Below are 14,420 nucleotides of genomic sequence, written 5' to 3'. Positions count from 1 at the left end.
AAAAAGCTTGGGGGGGGGGGGGGGAGGAAGTAATAAATCAATAACCCAGATGTAATCTTAGGTGTCTAGAATGCAGAGAGGGATTTTGGAGCATAATGGCACTGGTTGTCTATTGTCATTCAGACATGAGCTGCATCAGAAAAGGGCTTGTGGGAACCTGATAAGAGTTGGTCAAAAGTGGGCCATAAATCAAATGCAGGCAGTATTCTGCTGATTTCACACACACGCTCACTGGGAAAAAAAAAGAAAAAAAAAAAGATAGAAAAGAAGAGGTGATAGATCTGCAATTTACTGCTTATCACATCTGCTAGAAGTTTCATAATACAAAAGCCTGACCTTCAATGAATAAACACCCTAGTTGACTACCTGTTTCTGCCTACAAAATACGGCACTTGAGCCTCCTAGAGCTCAGAAATGCGGCTACGAAAATGATGTGACATCTTCACCTTTAACAAGCTTCTTTTTGTTGCTAGCAGTTGAGTAGCTGTCACTTTAGTTACTAGTAGCCACTTTAACTTCAGATACACAGTGTTTATTGAAAGGAACTAGATACTTATTCAAAGATGCTAATAGCCTATGGGGAGAAAATAGTTCATAGCACAAGGATTATGGAAAGAGCAATGTGCATGGCTCTTTTACGTACATTTATGTTCTGCTTCTGCCTAAAGAGAAAATAAAAACTAGCAGTAACAGTACATTGATTAGAGAGAGGTGTCCATGCTGCAACACAGGTACCTCTGCTGGGATTCTAGCCACATCAACATCCACAAGTGACTGGTGCTACTCATTTACTTCAGCCCTTTGTAAGGGTCATTTGTCAATTTTAACCTTGATTCGAACTCATACTTCAAAGCTCTGGCAACAGTTATTTCTTTAAATGTTGCATATTCATTATTTCAAGACCACTTTAAACTATTTTCCCAATTTTCACATAAATTGCTAGATCAATGCAATTTTTATCTGATGTTTAACCTGTTTTCAGTTATACCTTCCTAAGGACTTACTGCAGATAATACCTATCACTCAAGTTAAGGTCCTGTATTTTTAACAAATTGGGAGGGACTGAATTACTGTATTACAGAAAAGATCCTAATAATGTGAGTTGGCAAGATATCCCTCAGCAACTCCACAAGCCTCACAAATGTTAGAAGACAAATAGAAGACAAATCCATTTTCACCCCAGTATCATACAAAGGGAAAAAGAGTATGAGATTAAAACAAAGCCCCAAAATTAACAGAAGCCTTTCCCAAGATGCTCACACCTCATCTTGCCTGCACTGGTCTGTCAGATTCCCAATCCCTTCGAGTAACTGTTGTCTTGGCTCGAGACATTTTCTGCAGCACAGGGTCAATCACTGCTTCAGAATAATGAACTGAACACTAAAAAGATGGTGCAAAGTAGTTTGAAATGTTTATTGCCCAAATTTTCTTATGGCCACTTTATTGTTCTCTGGAAGAAATCTGCCCTTGCAGGCTCAGGGTCCAACCACTCAGTGCACAGGTAAACGCTGGAAGAGGGAAACAGTGGGACATTTGGTAAATCACTCATGTGGGGACCCTTTGCAAGATAAACTACCCATACTATATAACCAGTACAGGGCACGCACAAGACAGTCCCAGCACAGCAATTCTTCCCTCAGCAGAAGGGACTTTACTTCCCTCAGATACCCCACAGAAACAAGCTTTACTTTTCCTTGCTCAGCTGCAGTGACTTTGGTATATTATCATGTCTAACAGCAGCTGTTAGCGAGAAGACAAGAAGGGTACCAGCCTATTTAAAAACCATTCCTCAAAACCTGGAAGTAGAATTAATGAAAACATCTCAGATTTTGATCCTAGTGCAAGTTCTCTGCATGCTTGCTGGTCTACTTGCCACTGCTGTGCAGGCTTCGCTGTCGGAGAGGACAACGGTTATCAATCACGTCAGACCACTTTAACAAGGCAAGCAAGCTACAAACACCTCGCAGAATTTATGTCACTAGGGAAGAGTCATTAATTTGGATTTCCAGCTTCCTGCTCAGGCAAAATTAAAAAACAAAATATTGAATATAGAGTCATTTGATTTAACGCACACAAATAGGTAATTGAGTGTATATCTGCTGACCTTCCCTAGGAGGAAGGGCATAAATATTCCAAGCTTGGTTTTACAAACCAAACAAACTCTTATAATAAGAAAAAAGCAATTTAATTATTTTATATATGTATTTGTTCACCTTGGTTTGCTAGGAGAGAGATTGATTCCTTTGTTAAAAATTATGTTCGGAAGGGGGAAAGGACTTTAATTTATATAAAGTGTATTCTGGGAATTAACATTCTCCCTATTTGAAGGAGAAAAAGTGTACAGGAAAACTGTTTCATTGGTACTAAAAGGAAAAGGTTGTAGGTTTATTTTTGTTTGGGTTTGTTTTGGGGGGAAGAGGGTGTTAATGAAGGCTGCCGGGGGGGAGGATGGGGGGTGCAAAGTTAGATTTTTGCAGTGCTTTACCATGCATCTAATGCATCTATGCACCCTTGTTTGTGTTTTCCACATACGTGGATGCACGTGAACAGGTCTACAGCTTTATTCTGATAGCCGAGTTGTAGCAATAGCAAGGCTTTGCTGGTATCACTGTAACACTCCTAATTGAACATTAAAATTAGCAAATTGAGTTCCATGCACAGACTGTGAATTCCTACCCTTCCCAAATACAAAATATCTATTTCCAAATCTCTGAAGTCCTATATTGTTCCAAACACAGACCTTCCCTAGCAGCTTCCTCTCCTGTCTTCTGACATCCCCACTCCTTCTCCCTCTCATCAAGGTGTAGGATCTCAGCTGAATACTCTAAGGATGACTCCATAGGCCTATTCCTTTGTCCTTCTGAACCAGCTTCAGCAAGGTTTGGTCCAGCTTTCTTCTTCTTCTTCAAACCCTGCCTTTGTTACCCAGAAAAACACAGGGTCTCTTATATGGGACTACTGAAGGGCTTCACCCATTTTCAAGCCCTAGGAGTCAGAGTGACTGGCTGAAAAATTCCTTTCTCAAAACAACCAGGATATGCTAATCTTGGCAATTCCCTGGCAACTTCAGCTGGGGTGCCTTTTTTGCTAGAACAAGATCTTGACTGCATTTTACTATTCAGCACTTTGCACTGAATTAAAAGAAAATAAAAATCTACAAACCATATGGAGGAAACACGGATTAATCGGTGTAGGAAGCTCACGTTATGCGTACGTGCTTATTAGAAAAAGGCTGAATTAGAAACACTGCTTAGCTGAAACAGCTGACTCATGTTGCTACAGACTGAATCAAGTCAGAAGTACTTTGGGGCTAATGGAAATATGTCGTTCTCCCAGTCCTAAGCCAAGAAATATTTATGTATTATCACAAGCCTGTGGCCTGCATAAAACCTCAGTTGAAAGTTAATTGCTCTGAATGTCTCCAAGGCTTTCGGTTGGCCTGGCAATCCTACCTTATAGAAATTCAACAGATGTCCGTGTACGGAGCTGGCTGGGCTTGTGCTATGCCCTTACATCCTAGAGTCCACTTTGATGCAAAATAAGGAGAAAGAGTGATCAAGAGGTGGAATGACTGTGAAACGCAGAGCAGCTCACAAAAGGGAGCTTAAAGAGAGCTCTTCCCAGGAGGAAGGAGAGGATAATTAGAGTTTAGTGAGAGTCATTCTCTTCCCTTTCAACGCAACTCATAAGGGATATGTGTTGATTATCAAATAAAAGAGGATAATGCATTGCTGAGAGACTGTACTGTGCAAATATTCATTTGAAAATGTTTACACTACAAATTTAGCTCATTTCCTGCATATCTATGCACAGATGGTAATTTCCTCAGATTCAAAACTGGTTGAGAAGAGGGGGAAACTGCTCACAGAAATGCTAGCAAATTCATAGGGATCTCTATGTGGCAGCAGCCCAAATATTTTGTTTTCCAAATCCCCTTCTCTCCTTTTTCTCCAGTTTTCATTCTGTAAAATGGTAATCACCCTTACACACTTCCAGGTTTAGTAATGGCCAAGCAAAAATACAAGCAATTGCAAAATGTTTTCTAGCAAACTATTCTAAAGCAAATTTTACACATTAAAAAGTTATGAACAATAGAACATTTTTGTCTTAATCCTAAAAATTAAAATCTGCTTCTAATTATACATTACTTCAATTAGTTACAAATTCCAACCAAAGCCATCCAGCAGTCTGTTACACCCAGTATTTTTTCCCCTATCTCATCTTAAGCTCCAAGTCACCAGTGAGATGTGTATGGGAAATGTAAACTGTTGGATACTTTTCCTGGCAAAGTCAGACACATACTGTAAACAGATTACTCTTACCCAATTACTAATTTAAGACTAATTTGTTTATGTTTTAATTCTTCTGTAATTTTTTCTTCCTGTAGAACAAATAAGATCTGATCATGTAGTTAACAGCTATAGCCTAATATGCCTACAAAAATGGAGAGGTCACACTTGCTCCATGGAGAGGTCACACTTGTTCCACCAACCCCAAGGGCTATCCCCCCTTCTCCATCTAAATTACTAGATTAATAAAAATTAAAAAAAAATATTCTAACATTTCATATAAATAACAGAGCTATTTTATGTCTGGACAACTGCTTCCTGAGAGTGCAGATGCAGGACATACTTTCAAGCTCTTCCTCATGACAATAAGACTTTTGCAGAGGGTATTGAAGATTATAGATACACGGAAGTAACATGACTCCAGAGGATGACAATTTAGAGCTAACATCAGGGGAGTTGTCAACAATATTGACAGTAAAGCTTAGTTCTGGTATATTTTAACTTGGATCATTCCAATTTCTTCGATGCCCATTAATAAAAAGTGAAGTGTACTGCAGAGAGCAGAGTAAGAAAGGGTATCAGTGTGGTAAACAAGGTATAGTCAGTCAGAAAAGGGCCTTTTCCCAGCATAAAGAACTATAGTTTCCACTCTGCACTCCTTAAGTATCCTGTGCTCATTTCAGGTCCTCCAGTGAAAGCACATCGAAATAAAAAATATTATTGCTGAGTTAGGACAAACAGCCTTACCAGCGGGACAGCATGCTTTAGAGGTCTACACCACAATGCTTTGAAAGTCCTCTTGAAGACTTCAAGGAATAAAATCCATGCAGAAAGACTTTATTTGAGCAGCAGCCCTCGTTTCCACCATGTAAAACGTTTCACAGCTTGTCTCATTATAGCATTTGTAAAAACACTGTCTGAGAGCAGTGGTGCATAAATGAATTATTTAAGTTTTGCAGCAAATCACCCTGATCTTGTGTGCAGCTTCTTAATGCACTCTAAGTGAGCCCTAGGAGGCAAATCATAGTAGACAAGGGGTGTAATGTAAACCAAGTTTTATTAGCCACGAAAAGCCACACTACAACATTTATTAAGTATCAAAGACAGTGCATTTAAATAAGTTTGATTTGGTAGATACTAGCCAACATTGTGTCTATCTTCCCTAGTTTCAAAGGCTTTTTTTTTTTTTCTAAAAAAACCCCCATAATAACAAAACCCAACATCAAAACCAAAAATAGCTGTTTATTTTCTTGTCAGTTCTGCTAATATAGCAGGTCCTCTCTATTTTGCAAATAGTAATTTTCAACAAACTACCATGTGTCACAAACAGTCTGCAGCTCTCTAGCCTTAATACTCTGCAGAAAACTAAAAGTGCGTTAGTATGTTATCATCCACTCCTTATCAGCGCAAGCTCCGTGGACCCTGCTGCCCTTAGCAGTCTGGGAAACACACACCACCCACAGCCCCCTGCCTTGCCCTCAATAAACAGGCCTCAAACACCCTCCTAATATTTTCCTATTTTAGGCAGCTGCCTCTTGTATTGCTAAAATGGAGCAGACCTTCAAAACCAAAACTATTTCTGCCACAGCTCCCTTTTCAATATGGTACAAAATTTAAAAGGCAGCATAGCAAAGCCTTCTTCCACACCTCTGCCCTCTTCTTACCTCATTAATTGAATCTCAAGAAAAAACTAAGCACTGTCTCACATGCCATACATTTACGACACAAATCATCTTTTATCTTTGGCCAAGGAGATAAGTCCAAGTCCAGACAGACAATAACAATAAAAAAAATTAAATATACCAAAGTACTCAATGGGTAGACACTCACTGATAAATATTTAGTGCTCTGATAGCACAATTTGGGTATTTGTAAAATGCAGCTGGTTTTCCTTTGTGCGAGCATCTCCCTTGCTCTCTCCAGCTTTGGGCTGCTATAAAAAAATAATTGGTAACTTCTCCATGTGCCCTGAATGCTGAACAAAGAGGTAGTGCTTAAAACTACCTGTCCAAAGCCACATAGGCTTGTAAGTCCAAGTCCCCTATCCTTCCCATCACAGGAGAGAACATAATTAGTGCATCAGGAGTGCATCACGACTCCTCCATTGTGTGAGATATGATGGTGGTACAAAAACCAATAAGCAAGCCACCCAAACAAGCAAAGATTTGGCTCTTCTGCTCTGAAAAGTTATAGAAACTTCCTACTACTTACTTACTCTCCAGACTACTGAATCCTGGTTCCCTTTCTGAGAAATTACTTGTTTTCTTTTATTTTCTTCTACAATGGTCAGAAAACAGCCAACTGAAGATCTGGTGCCTGAGGAATGAAGGAAAAACTAGCAATTTTAGGCACGGGGCCCCTATTAGCCCAGAGTCATGTGGTGACTCTCACTGAATCTTCTGAATCTTCTAGACAGTGGGACACAGAGCCTCCTCTAGGTGTGCAGATATGTGTTTGTGCAAATAAACGGCTCTCCTCTCTCATTGGTTTAGTTGAGCATCTCTCACTGAGTAAGCTCTGAGCTCCAGAGATGACTAATATTTGCCATCCCAGCTCTTTCTGCCCTCACCAGGATTTAGCAGAACCACCATGCTGGAACCATGCTGGTTCTTTGAAAAGGAGTGGCAGAATTTAGCCTGAAATTCTGTAACTTTTTTTTTTGTTTTTCCCTTCCTCCTTCCTTCCTCTTACTAGAAGAATCCATTACATTACTCTCCTTTTTTTGGGAAGGCTTTTCTATGGGCGGCTGCATAAACAGGATAACCAGATTGATACTTTTAAACTGAAGAAAGCAATAATCTTTTTTCTAACTGGAAACTTCCTACCATTTTCTCCATAGCTATTTACATTTTCCAAAGCAAGAGGGAAAAACTCTTTACACTTTTTCATTGACTTGCTTTTTTTTTCACCTTGCCTTTTTTTTTAAAAAAAAAAGACCCAGTTGTGAAAAAAGGTAACTCTTTTTGCAGAAAATACTATTTCTGCATGATTTTGAATTGAATGTATCTGGAGTGGGGGCTGCTAGACAAAGATTTAATAAAGTTACACAGTACACAGTAAAAGTAGCAGATAAGTAGGCCTTCTCTGCAGCAGGATGCAACAGATGTTTCAGAGGAATGAGCAAGTTTCACTTACAGTCCAGATGTGTAATATATACAGGGAGAGCAATGGGAACCCAAAGGAAAAATGATGCCACTTATAGCCATCCATGAAGAGATTCTTTTCCTCAGATTGCTTAGAAAGGAGCAATCAAACAGTTGTCCAACTACTTAAAACACGAGATGTTCATCTTTCAGCCATCCACATTTGAAGAGGTGCTGCTGAAACTGGCCTGGGAATCCAACAGCTTTAGAGGGCGTATTGGCCAGAGCAGAATTTGCTTTCCACTATAAAACAAGCTATTGCTTTCCATACCTCATCACCACCAGAAAAACTAAACTGAACCAACCACACCACTGCTGATGCATGGACACAACATATAATTACAGAAGATACCATTTTTCCTATCTGGGTTTTGTATTCCTCTGCAGTTATATTCTTACTCCCTATATTAAGAACTATTCCTATCAAATACAAGGGGTATGATATTTAATGCTCAAATATTAAATATTTCAAAGTTCAGAAGAAAAGTTCATTACCAAAGGAAAGTATAAACAAGGAGATGATAAAACAGTCATCATAAAACATGGTAATAATCCCTTCAATGGCACATCTTGCTGTTGTAATTAACTAGTAACACATTCCTCCCATGTTTCAGAGAGTTTTACTGCCTTAATATATTAACTGAAGCTCTTTAGCAGAATCAGCATAACTCAATCATCATTTTCCTTTTCCATCTAGTATGACCAAGATTCACATCTACATAGAAGTATTTTTAGTTCCTATCTTACAAATCTGTCATGCTTTGATCAGTTATCAAGAGAATATCCCAATTACACCACTATGTTCAAGACTTAACTGCTGTGTCATTTATTGTGCATGTTTCCTGATAGACAGCCTTGATAGTGCATTGAGTCAATAGATATATTTACATTTGATAGTTAAGTCTGTGTTATATCTTCTAGGCAACTATTAGACTGCACCAAAGCTATGTTTTATATGCAATTTTACAATCCTCTCCCTTTCTCCACTATTGTTGTTTGTAGAAAATCTGATAACTGGTATTGACTGACAGTTTTTTTTAAGTGAGCATGAGTAATCACATCAGATTGAGTTACACTTTTTAAATGTTCCTAAAAATATTCTATTATCCTGTTTATTGATCAAGGGAACGTGTTTGGTTTATAAATTCAAGTTTCTGTAACAGAGACTGTTTCAGGAAGGCGCACCACCAGCAACTTCACAGCCCCTGGTCAAGGACGTCTTGAATATTCGTATTTTGTTTCTTCCCCTGAGAGAAAATACATATTACTTAACTCTTTAGGCAAATTTCATTTCTTTAAGTGCAAATCAGTTCCCAGTGAAATTCTTCTCAGGGAGAAAGGAAAGTCAGATCTGGAAAGCTAAACTGCTCCAAAGTCATGTTCCTAGTGATTTTAGTAGCCTTGATTTTCCAGTGCTCAGCTGGAAGACATCTCAGAAGGCCAGTAAGCAGTCACTCCAGTAAGCTTCTGAAAACCAGCTCCTTTAAGATGTTTTAATCTAAACTCCTCAAATTCAGAGCAGCAAAATTAACGAGTCACAAGTGAAAATTACAGGGGGACGTCCTGCAAACATGCTTAATTTTACCACAAATTGTGCTGGGTAAGTGTTGGTAAGATCCGGACTTAGCCTCAAAACCAGCTGCATTTTACAAATACCCAAGCCTCAAAATACGTAACTATTGGGATGTTGGCCTTGCATAGGACTTGCTAGTGAGGAACTTCATCTCTTTGAGTTCTCCCAAATGCAATCAGTTTGACCCTGTACATATGCAGTGATCCTTTTGGTGTGGTCTTACACACATGCTGAAGTCAGAATTTTAGCTGTCTGGTGTTTCTACAAGCACAGGAAATACACACAACACCTATAAAGCAGATCAGCCGATATTTCCATTTTAAACACTGCTTTCAGACAATTACAATCACTTGGAAGGAAATTCTTCAGATTGGGGGCTTGTTTTAAATACAGATTTGGGGGAGCTGGTGTTTTGATTTTGGAGTTTGTTGGTTTTATTTGTATTCAGAAAAATATTGAGGTGGAAGCTGGGAGGTATCATGTGAACTGGCTGAATCACCACACCAACTAAAAATTCATGAGAACTGGGGCTACAGACATCTCAAAATAAATGCACAGATCTCCACATTACTTTGCTTTTCTCAGGCTTAAAAATATTCTTCCAACCACTTAACTGTTTCATGCTTTGAAATAAAAGCTTGAAATTTGTCAGCAGCTGCTCTGGTATTAGAGAAATGCCTTTTTGTACTTCATAAAAAGTTACCTAAAGTTGGTCAACTTATAAGCCTTTAGGGGAAAATAATAAAATCAGTTCACACCTAATCAGAAAATATTTCTTTGACTTCAGCTGCTAAATTCTCTCCGGCCTGCATCTCCAGTGGGTCAGCTTCTGTCTGAAGCTGCAGAGACAAAGCAGGGTTTTCCTTAAAATTTCTTCTTCAGGTGCCAGGCAGAGAAGTGAGAAAAGGAAAATGTCTCCTGCGATCTTGAGGGTCTCCTGCTCACCATTCCCACCATACCAGCTACATACACTTCAACTTCTTCACCAGTGAACAAGAGTTCCATAAATAACGAGTCACTTTCTCTACATAATCCTGATTTATTCCCAGAGAGTCTATGTTGTACCCTGAATCCAGCCAGTATGGAAGAAATATTATGACTCTGAGAGAGGATCACAGAGCAGACATGCTAGAAAGGCTAAATTAACTTTGCCATATTGGCAAAGGTACCACATTTGATATAATTTTTGGCATCTAGCTTTAGAAATACTTTAAGACAGTGTAAAATGGCTATGTAACTGTGCAATTGAACATCTTTAAGAATATTTATTGAACTTCATTAGACAGCACAATCTATTCCCCCCCCCCCCAAATCATTGCCCAGTATTTAACTTTCCATTTCAAAAGTTCTCACTAGCTAAACTCTGCTCTTATTTCACCATTTAAAATTCCCACTGACTTTGGGGGGAGAGGATTTATGTCAATGATGCATATTCTGAAAATCCCACTGGCAATACAATGAAGGGCTGCAGTGCTAGAAATACTACAAATGGAATGTTTTACTAAAGTTGGTAGTGCCAATACAATCTACTTCAGCTTATATTGCCATGCCATAAATATATTGTGGGATAATGAAAACTGCCCGGTATAGAAAAATGCTATTAAACAGTCTATTTTTGTCACTCGGTTTGCCCAAAGTAAACACGGGAATGCTAAGCCCAGCTTAGTGCTTCATGAGTCACTGTGCTAATTTAAAAAAATCTAGGAAAATCTGGTACTGCAAATATTTCTGAATGCACAAGTCCTCAGATTAATTTTTTGAAATAATTTTTATCTTCATTAAAATAAATAATTTAAATTTAAATATTTTAAAGTATTTAAAATAATTAGTAATTAAAGTAATTAATAGGGATACACTCTGAAAAGTCCAAAGATAGACTAATAAGGCCATACATCTCCAATTTATATCCATCAATGTCTGAGAAACTGTATAGACAAAAGCTTTTCATAATAGATGCAACACAATTTATTATCAATAGTTGTATGGAGTAACACAGATCAGAAAGTGTTAAGGTATAAACTTTTGCAGGCTTACTCACATTCCTAAAAACTTAAGAGACAAGGCTCTAGTTCTTTTGCAAACCAAAAAAAAAGAAATCTTTCTATTAAAAAAAAAATCTTGTCAATGCATTCACCACATTTCAGAAAAATCTCATCTAATGATTCCAAGTCCTTTTACAGAAACAGTATTTGGAGGTATTAGTAAGTATTTCAGGAAAGAATTTCATGAATGGCCTTCATAAAAATGAAAGAGAACACCACACTTCCCCAATTATACAACTCTGACTGTTCTCATTCTCTGTCCTTTCTTTGAGTGGTAAGGTTTTTTTCTCCCTTTTTTATAAAGGTAATATTTCAAAGAATAATTGGGATAAGTATTGGGCTGGTTTACCTCCTACTTTTAGAATACCGTGCAATGACTTGTCTACATGTGCAGTCACCCACAGGTTTAATCTTACTGGAAAGTCAGCCCAATGTGTAAAACCCGCTGCCCTCATCCCCTCCCCCGTGTGTTCCCTGACCTTTTTGAGCCACACTGAAAATATAAGGATGACTGACTATTGCTGTTGATATGGGATTTAAGCCTAGAAGGAGAGAATGTATGGGAAGGCTGGAGTTAGTTTTTTTGAGTCTTGTTTTTTTTATTACATTTCTGTGAAGCTTAGTTCATTAATACAATTCTTCCTATAAAAGTTCCTCAAATTACTTGTCCACAGTGCTGTCTGCAGGAAAGTAGAGAGGTACAGAAGATCTGAAATGAAAATGCTTAAAAACTAGTACAGAAAATTATTGTCAAATAGACTTGAAAAAATACTCTCAGTAATTTTCATAAGGGTTTCAATGTAACTTTTTATATATCTAACAATGTTATTCTTACTCAAAGAAAAGCGAAAGGGGATTTTCTTTTACATGTATTTTTGCTAGCAATACATTATTAGGCAATAATGATTAAACCTGCTGTTGTTGCTCTTAAGTATTTTGACGCCTCTATATCCCACATGCTGATTGTGACTAAACTACAGGTGCAAAAAAAAATATTATGAATCACTTTTTTGCTGTGGCTTCACCTGGAATGAAGACAAAGCTGTCTTTGGACCAAGAAGCAAGTGTGACCTCATGATTTCCTGGTGTTGGGAACTGCTAGCCAGCCTTTACTGTCAGCCACACCTATGTAAACTCATGCAATTCAAATTAAGCGAATTGAGTTATTCCAGATTTACATTACTAGAACTAAAAGGAGAAGATGGCCTTTCAATGACTTTTACAGGCTTCACTGGAACGTGGATTTGTCATGTTTACAGGAATCTGATGTTTTCACGGCTAAAGAATAAGAATAATGAGGAAGAAAGGTATATATGGGTAGTCACCGTCATGTTTATGCTTCTGATATGTGGGGGTTTGTCTTGTGGGTTTTTTTTAAATCCTTAACCTCATACTACACACAGAAGTAAAACAACACAAGCCCCATTATACTCACTGTATTCAAATTCTGGGCCAGCAGGAAAATGGTGAAAAGTCCAAATATACCTTGAAAAATCCCCTAAAATTCTCCAAGATGTGAACCCACAAGACATTGAACACAGATGAATGCTGTGAATTTAAATAACTCTCAGGAAGACAACGCTAGTAGTTCCTGGGCATATAAATATATTTTCACTAGTTAGACTGCAAAAGTCAGGAAGACAACGCTAGTAGTTCCTGGGCATATAAATATATTTTCACTAGTTAGACTGCAAAAGATCAGGGTTGATAAAAGTGATCTCATTTTCTCCTTACAGAAACTTCAAGTTTCCTCAAGAAAAATGAACTTCAGATTTTAACATCCACTGGAAAGCAGATTTCTAAAGGTCTGAGGGACAGATCGGAATGAGTTATTTAGTGTCACACACTATAAGTACAAGTCTGTAACCTCTGTGACTCTTTAAAAGAAAGAGAAGAAAAACAATTTTTCCCCAAGAGTGATGTCTCCCAAAATTATGCGTCTGGTAGCCTCTGCTTGTAATTAGATCGGAACCCAGGCAAGAAGTGACATGCAAAAGTGACAAAGCAAAAATGAAAACACGCAGGCGCACAATCTTTTAGAAGAAAAGTTTCTCAAGGCAAGTTTTCCCTGTAGATTAAATTCAACACTTGGAGAAGTTTCAGCCTGTATCTTAACCAGAAGTATTGTCAACCTTCATTTGCCTTGCTTGCCATTTGGGAGAGCAGGATCTATCCTTACAAGGAGAAACAGACTAGGAGACACGTCATGCTTACAATTAGCTTGCTAAGAGTAAGTGTTGCCTTGTTGAGAAGACCCGCACAATGTACAACTTAAATCCTTTGGATGGAGGTGAATTCCATCTCTTGCAAGTTTATTCCCTGTATTGAGTACTGGAGCCATATCAAATACAATTAGCTTCACTGTAACACAGTGGAACTCATTACAACTAGATATCACTGAGGCCAAGGCCTTGGCTGGAATCAAAGAATAACGGGGCACTTATATGGTTATGGACACCATCTATAGTTACATTAGACAGGATTAAAAAAAACACACACACATTTTAAAGAAAATAATCTCCAGGTTTTAAGGCATAAGCCAACTTTTCCCTGAGAAGTTGGGAAGAAAGTTTTCTTCTAAGTAGGTTATTCCACAATGGTGGTGGGGAGAAAGGATCTTCCCCATCTCTAACAATGGAAAAGTACCTCATCTAACCAACTGTGATCTTACAGGCCACCTCTGCAGGCTCTAAAGAGAAATGGACATCTCCAAACAGCAATACATTCCCCATGCTGGGCTGAATTGCCCAGCAGATGTACTTCTTTCTCTCACTGATACAGGATGGACTCTAGACAATGGTGTTTTACCTCACCTAGAAGCAGGCAAGCTAAATCCCACCACTGTGTACTTTTTGGCTTCCTAAGCCTGAAGCATCTGATGTTTAACCCTGCTGCCTCAACCACCGTACTTGCACATTAGGGCAATTTCACTCTTATCTCAACCAGACTGTCCTGGTTTTGGCTGGGATAGAGTTAATTTTCTTTCTAGTAGCTGGTATAGTGTTATGTTTTGGATTTAATAAAAGAACAATGTCAGTAACACACTGATGTTTTTAGTTGTTGCTAAGTAGTGTTTATACGAAGTCAAGGATTTTTCAACTTCTCATGCCCAGCCAGCAAGAAGGCTGGAGGGGCACAGGAAGTTGGGAGGGGACACAGCCAGGGCAGCTGACCCAAACTGGACAATGGGGTATTCCATACCAGGTGACGTCATGCCCAGTATATAAACTGGGAGAGTTGGCTGGGGTGGGAGCAGATCACTGCTCGGGAACTGCATCAGTCAGTGAGTGGTAAGCAATTACATTGTGCATCACTTGTTTTGTATATTCTAATTCTTTTATTATTATTGTTGTCATTTTTTATTATTATTGTT

Source organism: Harpia harpyja, chromosome 4, assembly GCF_026419915.1.
Source record: "Harpia harpyja isolate bHarHar1 chromosome 4, bHarHar1 primary haplotype, whole genome shotgun sequence".
Classification (NCBI taxonomy): Eukaryota; Metazoa; Chordata; class Aves; order Accipitriformes; family Accipitridae; genus Harpia; species Harpia harpyja.
The sequence above is the reverse complement of the archived record's forward strand: the minus strand, read 5'-3'. Positions refer to the sequence as shown.